Source organism: Oryx dammah, unplaced genomic scaffold, assembly GCF_014754425.2.
Source record: "Oryx dammah isolate SB20612 unplaced genomic scaffold, SCBI_Odam_1.1 HiC_scaffold_2, whole genome shotgun sequence".
Lineage (NCBI taxonomy): Eukaryota > Metazoa > Chordata > Mammalia > Artiodactyla > Bovidae > Oryx > Oryx dammah.
Window position 1 is genome coordinate 140,078,880 of NW_024070186.1, and position 24,745 is coordinate 140,103,624.

The following is a 24,745-nucleotide window of genomic DNA, read 5'->3' on the forward strand; positions in this document are numbered from 1 at the left end:
AATAGACCACCTAACTTTACACCTAAAACAACTGGACAAAGAAGAAGAAGAACAACAACAACAACAATCTAAAATTAGCAGAAGGAAAGAAATCATAAATATCTGAGCAGAAATAAATGAAAAAGAAATGAAAGAAACAATATTAAAGATTAACAAAATTAAAAGCTCATTCTTTGAGAAGATAAACAAAATTGACAAGCTATTAGCCTCACTCATCAAAATAAAAATAAAAAAGCAAAGAATCAAATCAACAGAATTAGAAATTAAAAAGCAGAGGTTACAACAGACAATGAAAAAATACAAAGGATTTTAAGGGATTTTAAGACACTCTTATGAACAACATTATGGCAATAATATAGATAACCTGGAAGAAATGGACAGATTCTTAGAAAAGTTCAATCTTCCAAGACTGAACCAGGAAGAAAGAGAAATTATGAACAACCCAACTACTTGCACTGAAATTGAAGCTGTGATCATAAATCTCCCTAAAAACAAAAGCCCATGACCAGATGGCTTCACAGGAAATTTTTATCAAACATTTAGAGAAAAGTAATGCCTATCCTTTTAAAACTCTTTCAAAAAATTGCAGAGGAAGGAACACTTCCAAACTCATTCTACAAGGCCACTATCACCTTGATACCAAAACCAGAAAAAGAGAACACAAAAAATGAAAACTATAGGCCAATATCACATAATGCAAAAATCCTCAACAAAATTTTAGCAAACAGAATTCAACAACATATCAAGAAGCTCATATACCATGATCAAGTTGGATTTATTTTAGCAATGCAAGGATTCTTTAGTATATGTAAATGAATCAATGTGATATACCATATTAAGAAATTAAAAGTTAAAAACCTATGATAATCTCAAGAGATACAGAAAGAGCTTTTGAGAAAATTCAGCACCCATTTATGATTAAAACTCTCAAAAAACTGGGCATAGAAGAAACCTACCTCAACATAGTAAAGACCATATATGATAAGCCTAGAGCAAACATTATTCTCAATGGTGAAAAACTGAAATCATTCCCCCTAAGATCAGGAACAAGACAAGAGTATCCAGTTTCACCACTATTATTCAACATAGTTCTGGAAGTCCTAGCTACAGCAATCAGAGAAGAAAAAGAAATAAAAGGAATTCAGTTCAGAAAAGAGGAACTAAAGCTCTCACTGTTTGCAGACGACGTGATACTGTACATGATGCTAAGTCACTTCAGTCATGTCCGACTCTGTGTGACCCCATAGACGGCAGCCCACCAAGCTCCCCTGTACCTGGGATTCTCCAGGCAAGAACACTGGAGTGGGTAGGAAACCCTAAAGAAGTATGAGAAAGTTCCTAGAGCTAATCAGACAATTTAGCAAAGTTGTAGGAAACAAAATCAATACACAGAAATCACTTTCGTTTCCATATGCTAGCAATGAAAAATCAGAAAGAGAAATTAAGAAATCAATTGCATCCAGCATTGCAACACAAAGAATTAAATATCTAAGAATAAACTTACCTAAGGGGAAAAAAGAACTGTACACAGAAAATGAGAAGACACTATTGAAAGAAATCAAAGATAACATAAACAGATGGAGAGATATTCCATGCTCCTGGGTAGGAAGAATCAATATTGTGAATATGATTATACTATCAAATGCAACCTACAGATTCAGTGTGATCCATATGAAATTACCAATTGCTTTTTTCACAGAACTAGAACAAAAAAATTACACAATCCATATGGAAACACAAAAGACCCCAAATAGCCAAAGCAGTCTTGAAAAAGAAGAATGGAGCTGGAGGAATCAACTTTCCTGACTTCAGATTATACCACAAAGATTCAGTTATCAATACAGTCTGGTACTGCACAAAAACAGAAATATAGACCAGTGGAACAAGATACAAATTCCAGAAATAAACCCATGCACCTATGGGTACCTTACTTTAACAAAGGAGTCAAGACTATATAATGGGGCAAAGACAGCCTCTTCAATAAATGGTGCTGGAAAAACTGGACAGCTACATGTAAATGAGTGCAATTAGAACACTTCCTAACACCGTACACAAAGATAAACTCAAAATGGATTAAAGACCTAGATGTAATACCAGAAACAATAAAACTCTTAGAGGGAAACATAGGCAGAACACTCAATGACATAAATCAAAGCAAGATCTTCTATGACCCACCTCCTAAAGTAACAGAAATAAAAACAAAAGTAAACCAGTGGGACTTGATGAAGCTTAAAAGTTTTTGCACAAAAAAGGAAACCATAAGAAAGGTTAACAGACAATCCTCAGAATGGGAGAACATAATAGCAAATTAAACAACTGACAAAGGCTTAATTTTCAAAATATACAAGCAGCTCATGCAACTCAATGCCAGAGAAAAAAACAACCCAATCAAAAAGTGAAACAAGACCTAAAGAGACATTTCTCCAAAGAAGACATACAGATTGCTAACAAACATGTTAAAAGATGCTCAACATTGCTCATTATTACAGGAAGGCAAGTCAAATCTATAATGAGGTTTTAAACTACAATGACCTCACACCAAATGCTAGAGAGGGTGTAGAGAAAAGGGAATGCTCTTGCACTGCTGGTGGGAATGTAAATTGATACAGCCACTATGGAGGACAGTATGGAGATTCCTTGAAAAACTAGGAATAAAACCACTATATGACCCAGCCATCCCACTCCTATGCATTTACCCTAAGGAAACCAAAACTGAAAAACACACATGTATCCCACTGTTCACTGCAGCACTATTTATAATAATTAAAATATGAAAGCAACCTAGATGTCCTTTGACAGAGGAATGGATAAAAAGTTTTAGTACATATACACAATGGAATATTACTCAGCCATAAAAAGGAACACACTTGAGTCAGTTCTGATGAGGTGGATAAACCTAGAACCTATTACACAGAGTGAAGTGAGTCAGAAAGAGTAATATTATATTCTAACCCATACATATAAAGTCTGGAAGTATGGTGGTGAAGAATTTATTTACAGGACAGCAATGGAGAAATAGACATAGAGAATAGACTCATGGACATGGGGAGAGGGGAAGAGCAGGTGAGATGTATGGAAAGAGTAACATGGAGACTTACATTACCATATGTAAAATAGATAGCCAACAGGAATTTGCTGTATGGCTCAGGAAACTCAAACAGGGGCTCTGTATCAACCTAGAGAGGTGGGATGGGGAGGGAGATGGGAGGGAGTTTCAAAAGGGAGGGAATATATGTATACCTATGGCTGATTCATGTTGAGGTTTGACAGAAAACAACAAAATTCTGTAAAGCAATTATCCTTCAGTAAAAAATACATTAAAAATAAAAAATAATTTGTTCAATTAAAAATCACAAATTAGTGAATGCAAGGAGGAAATGTTTTATAATGGTTGTTATATAAAACACAGAAAAGAAAGATCTTGTCTTTCTGCTTGGAATATTCACTACCACTTTGAAATTCTGCTAACTTAATTTTAGAAGGATTTGCCAAATATAAAACAATATGTTTTAGTCAGTTTTATGGTGACAGAGGGTTGAGTGGGTATTTGGTTTTGACTTCACAGTGACAAGGAACAGGGTATCATTTGTTTATAGAAATTTGCCACAACAAAAGTTCCTCCTATGTTGGTAGAATTTTTTTACCTCCAGAAAATGCCCTAGGATATCATTTTTTCTCCATCTTTCTTACCATTGTCTTAAGCATGAAAGAAATCTAAATCTGCTTTTTATAAAAACAAAACCCAAAGATTTAACTTGCCTTCTGTGGTCTCTCAAATACTGTTTGTCTCTAAGTATATCTGTATGTATTTATTGTTTCAGAATATTATATTGGCATTTACAAATGCCAAGTATATTCAGACACATTTCAGTCATAGTCGAGTTCCTAGTTGGTAGGGAGATTAGGGAAAGGCTAAATGGGAATTGATCATTTCTTTTCTTCACCCACAGCTCAGAAAAACAGCTGAGACCCTGTCTAAAGGGCAAGTGCTTCACCTGCCTATCTGTAATGAGATAATTGCCTACCTGTCAATTCATCCTTCTGTTTTCCTTCACTCAAAAATGGCTTTTAAAATTGTGAAAATCTTCATATCTGTCTCTGAGTGCAAGGAGGAGGGCAGAATTTGAAGAGACTATTGTCCTTAGAGTGCTATTTACAGTTTCACCTTTTAAAAATACAGAATGCCCCCAAAGCAGGGATCACCTAGTTCTGTATGTTGTTTAAAGAAAGGTGCTTCTTCTGAGATCTCAGAGGTTTAAAAATCAAGACACCTAAGCTGTGGCTTAGATGGCAAACGTCTTCGAGAGAAAGAGGAGCAAGTGATTACAGTGATTGATCCAGCACTGTTCTTTAAGTTGTTCTTGGCAGTTCCTGGAATGACTTAACAGATAAAAGATGTTATAAAATATTACCTAGCTCTGTATTGAGAATGGTACCATGAATGAATTAAAATAAAGAAAAAGTGGCAAAAGTGTTGTGTTAAATTTTCACATTCATGGGAAAATTAACTTGTTTGGCATTTCACATATATGGTGAATTTGCAGCAAACGAACCACAGGAAACCAGATGTGGATGATGAAGAAAGATTTTAATTAACCATTCATTGAATTTCCCCACAGTATTCAAATATAGGATATATACTCTTAAGCTTAAATGACGTTGAAAGTTTATACTTAAATAGGAAAGCAGTTGTTCTTAAATAATGGATTCATATTCCCATTGAGATGGCAGAGTGCTTTGAATACAAGCAGGAGCTTCAGATAATCTTGCGAGGTTCCACTGGTCTTTATTTCCTAGCATAGGTCTGTGTTCATTCAGTATTGAATTGCATTGCCACATGCTACAGGACCATCACTCATAGGAGTTTCTAAGTTTAAAAAAATTCCAGGACTTTAAAGATCATAAAAGCAATGAGAAATCAGGAAGGGGTATAGATTTGAGGAAATTTATATAAATTTAAATATAGCAATATCTTAATTAATACTAATCTCTCTCCCTAAAAAGAGAGCTTTGGAAAAAGATTTAGAATGCCTTAGGGCTTCCACAATGGCACCCCACTCCAATACTCTTGCCTGGAAAATCCAATGGATGGAGGAGCCTGGAAAGCTGCGGTCCATGGGGTCACTGAGGGTTGGACATGACTGAATAACTTCACTTTCACTTTTCACTTTCATGCATTGGGGAAGGACATGGTAACCCACTCCAATGTTCTTGTCTGGAGAATCATAGGGACAGAGGAACCTGGTGGGCTGCCGTCTATGGGGTCGCACAGAGTCGGACATGACTGAAGTGACCTAGCAACAGCAGCAGCAGCAGCAGGACTTCCCAGGTGGTGCTAGTAATAAAGAACCTGCCTGCTAGTGCAGGAGACAGATGGGATGTTGGTTTGATCCCTGGGTTGAAAAGATCCCTGGAGAAGGAAATGGGAACCCACTCCAGTGTTCTTGCCTGGAGAATCTTGCCATGGACATTCTTGTCCCTGGCAGGCTGCAGTTCACAGAGTCAAAAAGAGTGGGACTTAACTGAACAAGTTAGCACACAGTGCAGTGCTTTGTGTCAGGGATTCCACAACCACCAAATCATATTTTCATCCTCCTTGCACTCAATCCACTGTATAATGCTACTGTCAACTTCTTTCTTCTTGAAAATCTTTATTTTTACAGGCAATACACATTTTTATTTTCCATCTATCTTTCATTGTTTTTATTCTATTTTTCACCAGTTTTTCATTATTCACTCATTCCTAAAATGTGGTGTCTAAATTGATTTATTTCTCTCATTTCAAGTTAGTTTCTTTGTTAACATCCTCTACTGATGGACTTTCAAAAATTGCTTCCATATTGACAACTCTTAAATTGTCTTTTCTAGTTCAGACACTCTCCTCTTATTGTAGATACTTATTTCCAGATGTTAGTTTGTAGCTCGATCTTAATACAGTGCCTGCTTTTGCTAGCCTGTCAAAAAAATTTTATCTATCTTCCTGTCTTTGATTATATAGCCAACTTCTGAGTCTGCCACTTTCTTAAAAAATATTATTATTTGTTCGTGCCAGATCTTAGTTGTGGCATGAGTGTTCTTCTGTCTTTGTTGCAGCCTACAGGATCTTTGGTTGCATGTGGGATCTAGTTCCCTGACCAGGGATTGAACCTAGTCCCCTGCATTGAGAACACGGAGTCTTAACTACTAGACCACCAGGGAAATTCCTGCCACTGTCTTCTATTAAAAATCTTACCACATTTTTTTTACTCCTTCTCTTTCATCTCTCTTCAAATATTGTAGCACAAAATCATCTCCTTACTTTAATCATTCTGGCACTGGCCCATGCCTGGAAAGGAAAGTGAAAATTGCTTAGTCGTGTCTGACTCTTTGTGGCCCCATAGACTAGAGAGTCCATGGAATTCTCCAGGCCAGAATACTGAAGTGGGTAGCCGTTGCCTCCTCCAGGGGATCTTTCCAACCCAGGTATCGAACCAAGGTCTCCCTCGTTGCAGGCAGATTCTTTATCAGCTGAACCATCAGGGAAGCCCGTTCCTGAAATGTGCAGTCAAATTTTTGTAATAAATTCATGAATGTTTTCTCTGCCTCAGATTTTACATGTTCAATCCATTCTTTAACTGACACTACATTTTTTGTTTGTTTGTTTGTTCTAGTTCAAAGATCTAGCCATCATATGCTGTGTAAATTCCTTTGTATCCAGCCTCATAGCCTACAGGTAAGTTTAACTTTTATTTCATGGAATTTGAATATATATAGTTTTTGAGTATTATAGTCCACATAATATCTTCCACTTTCCTTTCCAGACAACATCCTTAATCCTAATTAAAACCAAGCAGAACACTTTGATGCTTTTTGACAGTATCATTCCATGTTCAACCCTTTCCTTGATCATGACCTAGAGACACAATCAAATTGGTCTAAACTTAGAAACACTCTCATAGGTCCTTTGACTAAATTTAATCATTTCCTCTCCAATGTTCCAAATGCAAATATTTAAACTTGTCTAATAGCATTTATCACCTTCTGATATCCATTAAGGAAAACCATGTTCAGTTCAGTGCAGTTCAGTCACTCAATCGTGTCCAACTCTTTGCAACCCCATGAAATCACAGCACGCCAGGCTTCCCTGTTCATCACCAACTGCCAGAGTCTACTCAAACTCATGTCCATCGAGTCAGTAATGCCATACAGTCATCTCATCCTCTGTTGTCCCCTTCTCCCGCTGCCTCTAAACCTCCTACCTTCAGGGTCTATTCCAATGAGTTAACTCTTCACATTAGGTGGCCAAAGTATTGGACTTTCAGCTTTAGCATCAGTCCTTCCAATGAACACCCAGGACTGATCTCCTTTAGTATGGACTGGTTGGACCTCCTTGCAGTCTAAGGGACTTTCAAAAGTCTTTTCCAACACCACAGTTCAAAAGCATCAATTCTTCGGTGCTCAGCTTTCTTCACAGTCCAACTCTCACATCCATACATGATCACTGGAAAAACCATAGCCTTGACTTGAAGGACCTTTGTTGACAAAGTAATGTCTCTGTTTTTGAATATGCTATCTAGGTTGATCATAACTTTCCTTCCAAGCAGTAAGCGTCTTTTAATTTCATGGCTGCAGTCACCATCTTCAGTGACTTTGGAGCCCCCCAAAATAAAGTCTGCCACTGTTTCCACTGTTTTCCCATCTATTTCCCATGTAGTGATGGGACCAGTTGCCATGATCTTAGTTTTGTGAATGTTGAGCTTTAAGCCAACTTTTTGAATCTCCTCTTTCACTTTCATCAAGAGGCTTTTTAGTTCCTCTTCACTTTCTGCCATAAGGGTGGTATCATCTGCATATCTGAGGTTATTGATATTTCTCCTGGCAATCTTGATTTCAGCCTGTGCTCCTTCCAGCCCAGCATTTCTCATGATGTACTCTGCATATAAGTTAAATAAGCAGGGTGACAGTATACAGCCTTGGCGTACTCCTTTTCCTATTTGGAACCAGTCTGTTGTTCCATGTCCAGTTCTAAATGTAGTTTTTTGGCCTGCATATAGGTATCTCAAGAGGCAGGTCAGGTGGTCTTGTATTCCCATCTCTTTCAGAATTTTCCACAGTTTATTGTGATCCACACAATCAAAGGCTTTGGCATAGTCAATAAAGCAGAAATAGATGTTTTTCTGGAACTCTCTTGCTTTTTTGATGATCCAGTGGATGTTGGCAATTTGATCTCTGGTTCTTCTGCCATTCATAAAACCAGCTTGCACATCTGGAAGTTCACGGTTCACATATTGCTGAAGCCTGGCTTGGAAAATTTTGAGCATTACTTTACTAGTGTGTGAGATGGGTGCAATTCTGCGGTAGTTTGAGCATTCTTTGGCATTGCCTTTCTTTGGGATTGGAATGAAAACCGATCTTATATAGTCCTATGGCCACTGCTGAGTTTTCCAAATTTGCTGACATATTGAGTGCAGCACTTTCACAGCATCATCTTTCAGGATTTGAAATAGCTCCACTGGAATTCCATCATCTCCACTAGCTTTGTTCATAGTGCTGCTTTCTAAGGTCCACTTGACTTTGCATTCCAGGATGTCTGGCTCTAGGTGAGTGATCATACCATTGTGATTATCTGAGTCATGAAGATATTTTTTGTACCGTTCTTCTGTGTATTCTAGCCACCTCTTTTTAATATATTTTACTTCTGTTAGGTTCATAACATTTCTCTCCTTTATCGAGCCCATCTTTGTATGAAATGTTCCCTTGGTATCTCTAATTTTTTGAAGAGATCTCTAGTCTTTCCTATTCTACTGTTTTCCTCTATTTCTTTGCATTGATCTTGAAGAAGGCTTTCTTATCTCTCCTTGCTATTCTTTGAAACTCTGCATTCAAATGGGAATATCTTCCCTTTTCTCCTTTGCTTTTCACTTCTCTTCTTTTCACAGCTATCTGTAAGGCCTCCCCAGACAGCCATTTTGCTTTTTTGCATTTCTTTTTCTTGGGGATGGTCTTGATCCCTGTCTCATGTACAGTGTCAAGAACCTCCATCCATAGTTCATCAGGCACACTGTCTATCAGATCTAGTCCCTTAAATCTATTTCTCACTTCCACTGTAGAATCATAAAGGATTTGATTTAGGTCATACTTGAATGGTCTCATGGCTTTCCCTACTTTCTTCAATTTGTCTGAATTTAGCAATAAGTGTTTCATGATCTGAGCCACAGTCAGCTCCTGGTCTTGTTTTTGCTGACTATATAGAGCTTCTCCATCTTTGGCTGCAAAGAATATAATCAGTCTGATTTTGCTATTGACCATCTGGTGATATCCATGTGTAGAGACTTCTCTTGTGTTGGTGGAAGAGGGTGTTTGCTATGACCAGTGTGTTCTTTTGGCAAAATTCTATTAGCCTTTGCCCTGCTTCATTCTGTACTCCAAGGCCAAATTTTTCTGTTACTTCAGGTGTTTCTTGACTTCCTACTTTTGCATTCCAGTCCTCTATAATGAAAAGGACATCTTTTTCGGGTGTTGTTCTAAAAGGTCTTGTAATTCTTCATAGAACTGTTCAACTTCAGCTTCTTCAGCATTACTAGTTGGGGCATAGGCTTGTATTACCGTGCTATTGAGTGGTTTGCCTTGAAAACGAATTGAGATCATTCTGTTGTTTTTGAGATTGCATCCAAGTACTGCATTTCGGACTCTTTTGTTGATCATGATGGCTACTCCATTTCTTCTAAGGGATCCCTGCCCACAGTAGTAGATATAATGGTCATCTGAGTTAAAATCACCCATTCTAGTCCACGTTAGTTCTTTGATTCCTAGAATGTTGACGTTCACTCTTTCCCTCTCCTGTTTGTCCACTTCTAATTTGCCTTGATTCATGGACCTAACATTCCAGGTTCCTATGCAATATTGCTCTTTACAGCATCAGACCTTGCTTCTATCACCAGTCACATCCACAACTGCGTATTGTTTTTGCTTTGGCTCCATCACTTTAATCTTTCTGGAGTTATTTCTCCACTGAAATCCAGTAGCATATTGGGCACCTACTGACCTGGGGAGTTCCTCTTTCAGTATCCTATCATTTTGCCTTTTCATGGGGTTCTCAAGGAAAGAATACTGAAGTGGTTTGCTATTCCCTTCTCCAGTGGACCACACTCTGTCAAGAGTGACATTTCAGACAAGTATCTCTTGCAAAGTTTGGCATACTATGGAATGATTTTGAGAAAGGTCTAAGGAAAGTAGGGGTTAGTTTTGGATGTCACTTTCCCTGAGGCCAGTTTAAGAGAGCTGGAGATTAACTAGGCATTGGAGACTGTCAATAAAGTAGAGATTGCTTAGTAATTGTGTATCTATAGCTATAAATGAAGAAGGCAAAGAAGGTGATTGATAAGAAAGCAGTAGTCACTGAAAGAGGAGATTATTCTGGCATTTTGCTCTGCTCTGTGACATTGGGAGAGTCAATGCTTCCTATTAACTCAGCTGTCATTTTCTGTGCATAGCCACCCCCTCTTCTCCAAGCCTAATTAATGAGAGAGAGACTTTTTTGTGTGTGTCTGTTTCAATCTAAACTGATTTTTTTCCCCATTTTTAGACAGTGTTTCACATTCTCCCATAGGTATATAATATTGTCTCTGCTACTTAAGGAGAGAGACAGTATTTGTTCATCTTTTTCAGGAGACATTAATATACCTGATCAGTCAAGAAGCAACTTTGGAATTGTATGGGTTCCATTCCTGTTTCTCATATTTGTAGCATTTTTATAATTTTATATGCTTGGCCTGTTTCCCTGGAAATAAAATGGGAATAATAATATAATATCTCATAATCTTGTACTGAATAATGAAGTCATAATTCCTTTCAACTCTGTTACATAATGGTTGGTCTTCATAACTCTTCAGTAAGCATTACATCACAGTCTTTAGTTTTCATACTGTCCTTGTACAAATATCTATACATAACATACTCTTATAATCACCAAAAAATAAAATTAAGGGAAAAATACATCCCATTATAAAAATTCAAGGACAGCTCTTTTATTGTGATATAGTTACTTCTTATTTCCAATTTTCTGCTTTGTAAAATCCAGTTTTCAGATTTAGGGTCATTTCTTTTGGAGAGATTTTCTAAAATAGAATGGTTGTTTTGGAATCATGTATCTATAGGTTTAACTCACATATAAATGTATTATTAGGGATTATGTTTCTTTTTTATGAGCATAGTGAAAATTTATGAGGGAAGCAAACACACTAGGAGAAATATACAATGGAAAATTTCAGTCCTTTAAAGTAATTCCATAAATAAGCATTACCTTTATTATTTATATAAATATTCATTACCCAAGTAGATATACTAAACAACAACAATGAAGTAGATATAAATGTGTTTCTTACACTTGAACTCTGCAGAGAATACTAATTGGTACAAGTTGATGCTCAATATTATTGAGATGAGTAATTGAAAAAAATTTACTACCTCATTCTTCCAAAACACAGTGAAAGTTAAAGTGGAATTTAATTTATCTCTATGTTCCAGCCCTCTGTAACAGGGGCTGGACACAGAGATAAAAATCATGGACCATATCTTCAAGAAGTTCATAATCTGGTTGATAAAGCAAAGTATGAGACACAGTTTTATCACCTCTGATTGTTTTAAAACCTTTCAAATTACTAAAATTAAATAATCTTCCTGCTCTCCACAAAATAAAAGGCAGAGAGAGAGAAAGAGAGAGAGAGCCAAGATGAGAGAGATATTGAAAGGATGAGGAAAGAAAGAGAAAAGGAAACGTGCTTTGACATTTTGGCAGCAACTAAGTGAAGGGCTTCATATTCTTGATTGAGATTATTTGCCAAATATATCTTAGCTGTGGACCATGTATTTTGTCTGACTTATTAATTCCCTTGCAGCAGGACATATCCTTGGAGACAAGATTTAGTCCTCTCTTGCATTCACGTATCACAAGGAAATGAATGTTACAATGATCAGCCTGCCTATCACTATTTGTTTGGCTATTTCAGAAGAGTTGTATATTTATGCTGGATGATTAAAAGTCATTTACTTATTAAATCAAAATTTTGGGGAGCATGGGAAACTAAAAATAATCAGAATCAATCATCTTGGAAAACATACAATACTTGCCTTGTTAGATGCTGTTTTGTATTATATAGAAATAGTTTTAATTATTTCAGTGAAGTAGTACTTCAGATTAAGAGTTCTGGGGCAGAGCTGCCTGGGTTTGAATGGCTACCACCATGTTTATGTATTTTATCAAAAGTAATACACTTTTAAAATGTGAATCACTATTTTATATTTCATCCTCTTGACACACACAGCAAAATTATACAGATAACTTATTGGATACCAATCATTAATATTTCAAGACACATCTTGATTTCAGAAATATTGCAATATGAACAAATGCATGGTTGGAGCAGATGAAATCTGGCAATAGAGTGAACATGGGCAAATACTTCATCTAAATAAAACTAAACTATTTTATTTTAAGAAAGATTATTAATAAAAGCACTGCCTATTGAAACTAGATGATTAAAGCATAGAGTTCACATAAATTTATTAGATTACACAATATTCAGTTCAGTTCAGTTCAGTCCCTCAGTCATGTCCGATTCTTTGCGACCCCATGAACTGCAGAACACCAGGCCTCCCTGTCCATCACCAACTCGCGGAGTTAACTCAAACTCACATCCATCGAGTCGGTGATGCCATCCAGCCATCTCATTCTCTGTTGTCCCCTTCTCCTCCTGCCCCCAATCCCTCCCAGCATCAGAGTCTTTTCCAATGAGTCAACTCTTCACATTAGGTGGCCAGAGTATTGGATTTTCAGCTTTAGCATCAGTCCTTCCAATGAACACCCAGGACTGATTTCCTTTAGAATGGACTGGGTGAATCTCCTTGAAGTCCAAGGGACTCTCAATAGTCTTCTCCAACACCACAGTTCAAAAGCATCAATTCTTTGGCACTCAGCTTTCTTCACAGTCCAACTCTCACAACCATACATGACCACTGGAAAACCACAGCCTTTACTAGACGGACCTTTGTTGGCAAAGTTATGCCTCTGCTTTTGAATATGCTATCTAAGTCGGTCATAACTTTCCTTCCAAGGAGTAAGCGTCTTTTAATATCATGGCTGCAATCACCATCTGCAGTGATTTTGGAGCCCCCCAAAATAAAGTCTGACACTGTTTCCACTGTTTCCTCATCTACAGCTAGTAAGTGTTAAACTTACTAGCTTACATAAAATAATCAACTTCTTATATTTTTAAAAGTAATGTTATAACATTAAAAACAAAGAGAGAAAACAACAAAGAAGCTAACTTCTTTCACATGGCCATTTTCCTAGAAGCTGGGAACAAACAGCCTATGATAATCTACACAGTGGTTCTTCAAGGCTGGTTCCATCAAGCAGGGCAAGAGGATATGGGAAAGGCCACAGTCCTATAGACCCAGGCCCCAAGTTGGCAGTGGCATTCACAGCATGGGAAATATTGAATCTCATAGATTCTGTCTACCTATAATGTGGGGCTGAGAAATGAACTCTCTAGCTAGAAAGACTCAGGCCTAGAAACAACCCTCTTGCTAGGTAAGGAAAGGCGAATGGATTCAGTGGAGAGCTAACAATTCTACCATGGTACATGTTCAGTAAATGTTGCTCAGTCACTAAATCATGTTTGCCACTTTTTGACCCCATGGACTGCCGCATGCTGGGGTTCCCTGTCCCTCACCACCTCCCAGATTTGACCCAAGTTCATGAGTCCATTGAATTGGTGATATTATCCAACCTTCTCATCCTCTGATGCCCTGTTCTTTTGCCTTCTCAGCATCAGGGTCTTTTCCAGTGAGTTGACTATTCACATCAGGTGGCCAAAGTATTGGAGCTTCACCTTCATTATCAGTCCTTCCAGTGAGTATTCAGGGTTGATTTCCCTTAGAACTAAATGGCTTGATCTCTTTGTTGTCCAAGGGACTCTCAATAAATATCGACTATTATTTTATTATTAGCCAAAATCAAAAAAGTTTATGAAAGAGAAAAATAGTGCATTAGCTTAATAAGATCATAAAATGGCAAGAAATGCTTGTTCCTAAAACATAGAAAACTCAAAGTTTTATTTATTTGTGATATTTTAAGTATAATGTGTTCTCAGTATTTTATCATTACATTTTAATGAAGGCACAACTGCATCTGGATCTTATTTTTCGTGACTTGGGGATAAGATCAAGGTATTTTTTCTCATGTTTATTGGTCATTTTCATAGTTATCTAGAAATGGTAAACTATGTTTCTGAAATTTTCCACAAAATTATTTGAAAATGAGTAAGAAAAATTATAATGATGCTTTGTTGTGGTTAAAAGTATACTGCATGCATGCTACAAACATGCCTGACTGTTTGCGACTCTATGGACTATAGTCTGCCAAGCTCCTCTGTCCGTGGGGATTCACTAGGGAAAAATACAAGAGTGGGTGTCATGCCCTCCTTCAGGGGATCTTCCTGACCCAGGAATTGAACCAATGTCTCTTATGTCTTCTGCATTAGTAGGCAAGTTCTTTACCACTAGCACCATCTGGGAAGCCCTTAAAAACATACTACTTTGTACAAATATATGGTCCCAGTAATTCAGAAATAATGGAATCAAGTCATGTCACTGTGAAGTCAAATAATGCTATCTTTGTTTAAAAAAAATAAAAAAGAATCCCACTGCTGCAGGTTGAAGATTGGCTTTCTTTCAGACATACCTGAAAATATGGAGCAGCTGTTTTTCCATGTTTTTGTAAAATAATCTTTGATAAATGTAAAGAATTCCTTCCCTAGAATGTGTGACATTATCAAGAAAGTCTTTTTGTAATACTCTGTTTCCCTGCATTTGGTTTACATTTTTATTCATATGTGGTACCTATCACTAACCTATGTGCTAAGCTTTGGTTTCACTGTCAATCCTAATTATTTTGCTGAACGTCACCATTTCCAATTCTCAAGCAGGCTCTGCTTGTAAATTCTCTTTAGCCACAATGTTGTTCAGTCGCTAAGTCATGTCTAACTCTTTGTGGCCCCGTGTACTGCAGCAGGCCACACTTTCCTGTACTCCACTATGCCCCAGATTTTGCTCAGACTCATGTCCATTGAATTGGTGATGCTATCTAACCATCTCATCCTGTGCTACCCTCTTCTCCTTCAGCCACAATGTATTATTTTGAATAAAAACAAACAGTGTAAAAAATACATAAAAAGTAAAATACTACTGGTGATAAAAAGGCACATTAAATATATCATAGTAAAACAAAACACGGCTTCCTTGATAATCCCCCCTCATTTAATCACTTTTTCTTAAAATACAAGACTTGTTAGTTAAATGTATTTTGAATTTCTTAATACAGTGTACTGAACCACTAGTCTCTAATGATAGAATGAAGCCTACTACAACATTCTCTATGCTCAACAATGTGTTTAAAACATAACGTGTTTGTCATAGCTCATTAGCTCACTGAATGAATTTGTCCGAATCATGAAGGCAAAATGGTTTTAAACTCCTAGGGCACATCTTTTCTTCTACTCATGTAATTTATACCTTCATCACTTGCTCTCAGAGCAGTCTTTTCACTAAGGACAGTATTTTGAAGTATTGCTCCAGTAAGATATAATGAGAACATACTGTGAGAGGCAGTTAAAGAGAGACAGACAGAGAATAAGAAATTGCATGCTGAGAAAAAGAGTTATACAAACACTTAACCCAGACACTCTCTCTGGGCTTTGTGGTTTTGCTGTCTGATTCGTGAAAAAGAATGTGAACAGATAAAGAATCATACCAGGGTTTAAGTTCATCTTTTAGTGAAGGAATATCCACATGTTTCTATGATTTAGAATCACAAAACTATTTTTGTATGGTTTCATTAGATTGCTGTGTATAGAATCAATTTACAGCAGGAACCAAAGATCAGGGAGTTTAAATGATTCTTTAAGAATGATCCCTATAACATGTAGCTGGGGAGGTGGCTATTAATGATGGAAAGAAATAGAGAGCACCAGCAGAATGGATATACAAACAGAAAGATTTTTCTAAATAGATTTCTTAAAGCTGAAGTATGTGAACTTGGTTCTTTTCCTATTTTGAAATTTGTATGTAAGATTGAAAGTATTATTACATAGTAATGTATTCCATATTGTATACACATGGAATTAATTCTGTGCAATTTCACATATATTTGCCTATAAATCATATAGTTACTTATAGGAGAAGTATGTTATGGATGATAATATGAAAATAGATTTTACTTAAGGCCACATTAAAATTGAATTTAACATACTGGCCAATGTGTAACGTGAATAGAGGAGTTATTTAAAATAAAATATTTAGTAGATCAAAAAAAAGGTAGTTTACTGTGAGCTCCAAATTATACTGAAATTGAAAAAATTGAATTCTAAATAAAGAAGAACTATTGAGTATGATTATTATAAATGATGATTCTTAATTCTTGAGAATATAACAGGCTTAGTCTGGAATAGCCATGTCTAGTGAGATTATATATACAGTTAAACCACAGTTAGAGAATGAAAAAATAATGAACTATAAAATTGCCCTAAAGTATATGTCAGAAAAGTAGTGTAATTTCTGTTGTACAAAACAGTATTTTTCATATAATAAATCTGAAGGAAACAAGACAGATACTATATTTTTTTTCCAAACAGAGTTGAAAAACTGCCTTGGTAGAAAGAATCTACATTCAAATATTTATCACAATATTTATGTTATCTGTGGAAAGATGTGCACTCAACTTATACTCTACTGGTGCTCTTATCTAGTTCATACCATTTGTGTTGCTAGGCAATATTTTTTCATAATAATTTGTTTCATGAGACCTTTCATCATCAATCATTAAATATTCTTTTTGCTCGACTGAATGATCTACAAGGTTAAACTCATACAACTAAATTCAAACACCTACATTTTTAAAAGGATTGTACCCCACCAGGCTCCTCTGTCCATGGGATTTCTCAGGCAAGAATACTGCAGTGGGTTGCCATTTCCTTCCCCAGAGGATCTTCCTGACCCAGGGATCAAACCTGGGTCTCCTGCATTGCAGGCAGATTCTTTACTGACTGAGCCTCCAGGGAAGCCCATAAAAGGAACAAAGGTGCATATTAAATGCCAATACTTTTTTGGATTTTAGAGTGAATCTGTTCGACTTTACAGTTGCTAGAATACTGTGCTTATTGTGGTAACACTATGTTTCATAATCTCCCATCAAGGGATTTTTTTTAATAGCTCAAGATTTTTAAACCTAAATACCATCCATTGCCATAAAATTTACCTGAAAGTAAAAAGTCAGTATTCTGACAAACTATAGAATGATTTTATACTTGAGCTTATTCTGCAACCTGCAATTAACTCAAAATCTGAGAGTAGATTAAGGTTAGTAGAAATCTTTTAGTTTCCTTGCTGCTTAAATTCCTGTTTTTCTTTGTGTTTACACTTTTGTTTCCCTTGATAAAATTAAGCATATTTATGTATGATTTAGCAATGTACTCTGTTGCACTGTTTGAATTTTAAACTAATAATAAATTAACACATTTAGTATACTCTAACTATATTTTCACTAAAAAAATCCACTTGATCTTTAATAATAAAATTCTGACCACAGCTTTTTTGATCAATGCAGCAGAATTAGATTGATAGTCAACTGGAAGTCAAATGTATTGAAATAAACTCAAATATTTGAAAGAAATTTTGAAACTTTATTTTTTGCAATTTATAATCTATATTCTACAGTATACTGTATAGTTTTATTGGCTTACAAGTACAAAAATTTCTCTGTTGCCAATTAAATAGTAAATGGATGCATGAATTATACCTGATATAAACATAATCTTTTTTTTTTTTTAATTTTACTTTACAATTCTGTATTGGTTTTGCCATACATTGACATGAATCCACCACGGGTGTACATGTGTTCTCAAACATGAACCCCCCTCCCACCCACCTCCCCACAACATCTCTCTGGGTCATCCCCGTGTACCAGCCCCAAGCGTGCCGTATCCTGCATCGGACATAGACTGACGATTCGATTCTTACATGATATTATACATGTTTCAATGCCATTCTCCCAAATCATCTCACCCTCTCTCTCTCCCTCTGAGTCCAAAAGTCCGCTATACACATCTGTGTCTTTTTTGCTGTCCTGCATACAGGGTCATCATTGCCATCTTTCTAAATTCCATATATATGTGTTAGTATACTGTATTGGTGTTTTTCTTTCTGGCTTACTTCACTCTGTATAATCGGCTCCAGTTTCATCCATCTCATCAGAACTGATTCAAATGTATTCTTTTTAACAGCTGAGTACTACTCCATTGTGTATATGTACCACAGCTTTCTTATCCATTCATCTGCTGATGGACATCTAGGTTGTTTCCATGTCCTGGCTATTATAAACAGTGCTGTGAAGGGAACCCTCCTACACTGTTGGTGGGAATGCAAACTAGTACAGCCACTATGGAGAACAGTGTGGAGATTCCTTAAAAAACTACAAATAGAACTGCATAATCTTGTTTTGAATATACAATATCTTTTGAAGTAATTGATGGATTGTTGGAAAAGACTCTTGAGAGTCCCTTGGACTGCAAGGAGATCCATCCAATCCATTCTAAAGGAGATCAGTCCTGGGTGTTCTTTGGAAGGAATGATGCTAAAGCTGAAACTCCAGTACTTTGGCCACCTCATGTGAAGAGTTGACTCATTGGAAAAGACTCTGATGCTGGGAGAGATTAGGAGCAGGAGGAGAAGGGGGCGATCGAGGATGAGATGGCTGGATGGCATCACCAACTCGATGGACGTGAGTTTGGGTGAACTCCGGGAGTTGGTGATGGACAGGGAGGCCTGGAGTGCTGCAATTCATGGGGTCGCAAAGAGTCGGACACGACTGAGCAACTGAACTGAGCTGAATGGTTCCAAGAAAACTAATGGTTGATCATAAACTCTCCTTAGAGTGTTTATATTTGTTTTTACTTCAAATTAAATAAATAGCATATAGGGATTTTTGATAGTGAAAAATTACTGAAAAATACACTGAAGATGATTTTATCAAACATTATTTTGATTTGAATACTTTAACATTGCTTTTTCATGTCTCAATCCTTGTGTGATATCCATTGCGATTTACTCTATAAATGATTCTAAACAAAAGGATCATTACCACGAGAAGTTATATATATATTTGAAACAGATGGTCTAAAATTTTTTGAACACTAATTTTTAAAAAAATTTTTGAACTTTTGTTGTTAATATTTTGATGAAAATATACAGTAAAATTTGCTCAAGTACAAGAAACTGGCTTTTTAAAACTTTGTTAACATTTATAAACTTTAGTACAAAATATATTTTATCATGGGAACTTTAAGTAACCTTTCTTATGATCTTCAGAAACCTCAGAGCCCCATTTCCTAAATTATTTTATATGACTTGAACTTCTTTTGTTGTTGTTTAGACATGTTTAGAAGAGCTTTTCCCAGAAAAACAGGTTGATTTATTCAATTTCATCTTGGCATTCCAATTGTTATATACTCCAAGTTGAGGAAATGCTGGAAGGGGAATGTAAAACTTTATCTAAATGTTCTAGTTCTCATTTTATTATTCTCCTTTTGACCAAGGAGAGCTATGCAACATAAGTAAAGTGACAGTAAAGGGCACACAAGTGGTCATTTAACTCAAAGGAAACGAAGTTATATTACATCTCACTATTGGGAGCAAGGATTGTTCCAGTCTCCAAGGATAGGCTATAAAGTAGTCATGAATATGACAGTTGATTTTAAAAGATGATAGAATTAACATTCTTTTAACCCTACTCTTTCAGTTAAAAAAAAGTGTTTGGCTAAGATTATTTCTTGCCATCCTTTGTTTTTATATTGTTTTGTTTTATATTTTTTGTTTTATGTTGTTTTGTGTAGTGCTTTGTTTTTGCTCTTAGTTCTGTTGTTGTTTGTGCTTTTTGTCCTTGAACACCGCCAAGGTTGCAGTGAGACAAAAATTCATGAGGATGCTGGGAGTGTGTGACATTAACACGATAGTGGAATATGCTTGCAACTGTTTCTGAAACTTTAAGCTCCCATTTTGACTGGATTATAATTTTTACCTGAATCAAAATACAAAGGCAGCCAATATTGTACTTCAGGATTTATGTAATATACTTCATACATAAATGTTCATTTTCACTTTTATCTTTGAATAGGTACATTCTATCTACCCCATTCTCAGGATCCAGATAGCAGGTTATGATGCTGAAAGGATGAATAACAGGTGTATGGACAGATATTATAGCAGCAGAGCCATGGGCGACTTCATTATGACTGAGATTGGACAGAATGTGTTCCCATCTACAGCTCTTTGCTATGTCACAAATATACCAATGGACACACTGAAATACTTAGATATCTTACTTGATCTGTAACATAGTTAATAGGCTACACAGCATATTGCGATATTTTCTTTTCATCATATTCAATCATTCATTCTACATACATTAAGTAATTTAACGTATGTAGATGTATGTAGAACAAACCATAACAATCATCAGAGAGCTTATAATTTAGGGAGGAACAAAAATAAGTTAAAAAATGGCAGAAATAAATATTTAACTTAAAACTGGAAAAGGCAAAATATATTCACTATTTAGAAATCATGGAAGAAGTGTGCTTGACCTACTCTGAGGATAAAGGAAAGTTCTCTCCAGTGAGATCTGAAGAATGAGTATAATGAATTGATTAACTATGGACAAAATGGAAGAACATTTAGATAAAGACAACACGTTATGCTAGAGACAGGGAGGAGCAATGCGTGCTTGTCGAAATGAAGGCAAGCCAGTGTGGATGGAGCACAGAGAATGGAGAGTGGGTGGAGAGAGGGGATGATGGGAAGGGTAGCTGAGTGCAGATCATTCTAAACCATTCTTAGGGCATGGGGTTTACTACTCTTTATTCACTTGCAGTTTCCATTAGAGGAATTTCTGGTTAGCTTTCTTAATGACACCATGATTTCTTGTCCAGATTGACTGTAGTCTTACTTTTTTCACTCAGCAACTACCTATTGAGTGATTACTAGGGAATCAAATTATTCAGTGAACCTGAATTTTGTTACCCCAGGAAAGCAGATAACTTAGACTAGAAGAAGTAGAATTGCTTTTCCATTGAGGGTATTGAGTGTCCCATAGTATTTATAATGCATCAAAAGGTAATGATTCATAAAATATCAATGCTAATTGAGGAATATAGCAAAGTGAAGATTTATTCCATCTTAATTTCAAGTATTTGAAGGGACTGAATGTCAGATCATTTATAGTGCTTCTCTATGGTGACATTATTTTAATGATGTCATTTAAATCCATTTCCAGTGCAATACACTAATTTATAAATGATAAATTGCATTATTTAATATTTCAATTGAGACATTGGTTAGATGTAGAGGTCTAATTGTTTAATAAAGAGTTTAACGATTTCCTTGTATCTTAAATTAAAATACTCCATTTAATTCATGATTTTAAACTGACAATTTCTTTCAACTTGTCAGAAACATCATATATTGATTGTGAAACAATTTTTATATAGTGTTTTTAAGATCCACTTAACTTGCAATTTTGAACAACCCTACAAAGAACACACTGCATGGAAAAAAAAGAAAAATGATGAGTTCACTTTTATAGCTATACACTTAGTCCCAAACCAATAAGTCTCTTGCCCTTTTTCTCATTTATCATATATTTGTAAGAGAGACTTGCCTTAAGGGGGGAAAATGTTAAATAGGGAAGTTAATATTTGAAACACTTACCTCATCTTTCCCTTGTCACTTCTCTTTTTACAAACAAAATGGTACCTAGAAGTAAATCATTTTGAACAAATAGAACATAAGCACACACTAAATGTCTTGACCTTTTATTCATATTATGTATGTTATTGTTCAACTGAGTGCATTGTGATCCAAGTGAAAGATGGACAGTGAACATTCCTGTTCAAGTAGAATATGTTAAAAGACTCCCAGCTGTCATTAGATGGAGTTCTGTTTAAGGAATCAGAATTGGGGACCCAGTGATTTCTGTGTGTATCCAAATTAATGTGTTCTGGATCTCTTCCACAAAAGGACAAATCATCAGCAGAAAGATTAGATTTATTGAAACAGTATTTATTGCTAATGCCTGCAGAGATGAAAAATCACTGACAGACAAGCAATTCCCATTGCCATGTTGCATTCTGGAACAACTGATTGAGATCTGAAATGAGCTCACAGAACCTGAAGTGAGACTTAGAGAAACAGACTTGTTTCTCCCTCAGACTTTGGGGCTTTCAGAAAGAACCAAAAAGATCCTCTGGTAGAAGCAGGGGCCAAAAGCAACATGATGGTTCAGAATCTCTAATCCAAGGAGCCCTACTGCCAACTCAGTGTAGATGGGGTCTGAGGTTTGGATGGGAAATCTCCCTTTCCTGGGAGGATAGGTCTAGGATCTGGGGCATAAGACATTCATTTGCAGTTGTAGTATGTGGCAAACTTTTTGTGACGTTACTGTTCATGGGTGAATTGAGACTTGGGTCGAAGATTTCAGGTTGACCTTAATTTTTCCTGGTAAACAATGAATTTGGGAAGTCTCTAGGAGATCCTTGCTAGGAGTCTCTTTCAGGGATACAGCTTTGGACAAGTTAACCCTTCTTATTTTCATGCATAAGGGATAATTTTGCACAATTTGGAGGACAGATATTAAAGACCTATAATTATCACTGGAGTCCATTTTCTTCTTTAGATTCTATTTGTGTATCTCTGTGGCAACTCATTCACATTCTCTGGGAAATGCTCGCTTCTGTTTCTTCAGAATCATTTGCATTTTGAAACACCGCCATACAGGTGCAGTGGGAGTCACCAGCTGGGATTAGAGTGGATTTTAAGTAACAGCATTAACATGTATGGCTTTCCTGGTGGTTCAGTGGTTAAGAACTGACTTCCAGTGAAGTAAATGGGGGTTCAATCCCTGGGTCAGGAAGATCCCCTGGAGAAGAAAATGGTAACCAACTCTAGTTTTCTTGCCTGGGAAATCCCATGGACAGAGGAGCCTAGTGAGCTACAGTCCACGGGTTTTCAAAGAGTGGGACACGGCTTAGCAACCAAACTAAACTTAATTAGCACATATGTGTTGATTTTGTAAGGAAATTAATGTAATGATCTTTTGATCCTTTTTCATAATTAAACACTTTTGTTCCTTCAAAATCATGTTAAAATTACTTGATTAGTTTCAATCTTTTTTTTCCATTTCATAAGGAAAAATAATTTTGTGAACTAGTACATGTGTGCCTATATACATGTACATAATTATGTGAATTAGCATGTATGCACAAATATTTTTATAAATGACATTAAGGCACAGTCAATTGCTTTAGTTGTAAGTGAGAATTTTTATAAATATTTCTAGTATATAATATTTATTTTCCCTTGCATTCAACTGCTGTTTGAACATTTTACAATAGCATTAATATAAAAGATATTCTTTTTGACCCCTTTTATCACCTTCAGATATTTCTGTAATGTTCCTAACTAGTTTACTATATTCACATTGTCAACAGAACTTTGTGCTTTTCAACATTTAACACCTGTGAAGAACTATGACTTTAGTGCAAGCCAGGGACATAATTGGCTGCAAAATAAACTTTAACTAACTAGCAAGTATATAGAACTTACAGCAAAAGTATTTCAAGGAACCCAAAACTTCTTTTGCAGTGTTACTTTGTTCCAAATTTCTGTTTCAATGTGTTTACTTTCAGATTCCTGGTAATCTCTGATGACCTTTGGATGCTATTTATTAAGCTGTCCACAGTATTCTCTGTAATTTTATTTCTCTGTATATTAGCAGTTTCTGTGAGTTTCTTTCCTCCATAAAGATATTGCATTGCAAAAAAAAAAAAGATATTGCATTGCATGTTTATATGATCGTCAAGTCTTTTTTTGAAAACAGGGTCTCTTTCACACTTCTTGTGTAAGTGTGTGTATCTTTCAGTTCAGTTCAGTCACTCAGTTGTGTCCGACTCTCTGCGACCCCATGAATCACAGCAGGCCAAGCCTCCCTGTCCATCACCAACTCCCAGAGTCCACCCAAACCCATGTCCATTGAGTCGGTGATGCCATCCAACCATCTCATCCTCTGTCATCCCTTTCTCCTGCCCTCAATCTTTCCAGAATCAGGGTCTTTTCAAATGAGTCAGTTTTTCGCATCAGGTGGCCAAAGTATTGGAGTTTCAGCTTTAGCATCAGTCCTTCCAATGTGTACTTAGGACTGAGCTCCTTTAGGATTGACTGGTTGGGTATCTTTATTGGTCCATAAATTACCCCTTACCCAAGTTACTGTGTAAAAAGTCTATTTGTGGGCAGTCATATCCAACCACAATCTTCACCACTGCCTTCATTTCACCATGTTTCTTTATTTTTCCTCCTCTCATCTACACATATATTTCCTGCTTTCTTTGCCCTTGCAGAAGTGGTCCTCAATTAAGCCTGGAGGTGGAGCTTACAAAAGAATATTCATTGATGAATAAAATTTTGACTCACCCAATTCAGAGTAGACAATTAGGAAGGTTTGAGAGCTTTCTTCTTTTTTTAAAAAGATTCTTTTCTTCCTTTCTTGTTTCCTTCCTTCCTCCCTTTCTTTTCTTTTTTTCTCACCACTTAATGGCTTCTCAGAAGCCAGATGTCATGTAATTTCTGTGTCCAAGTGTATGTGTCTATGTGTCTGTATGTC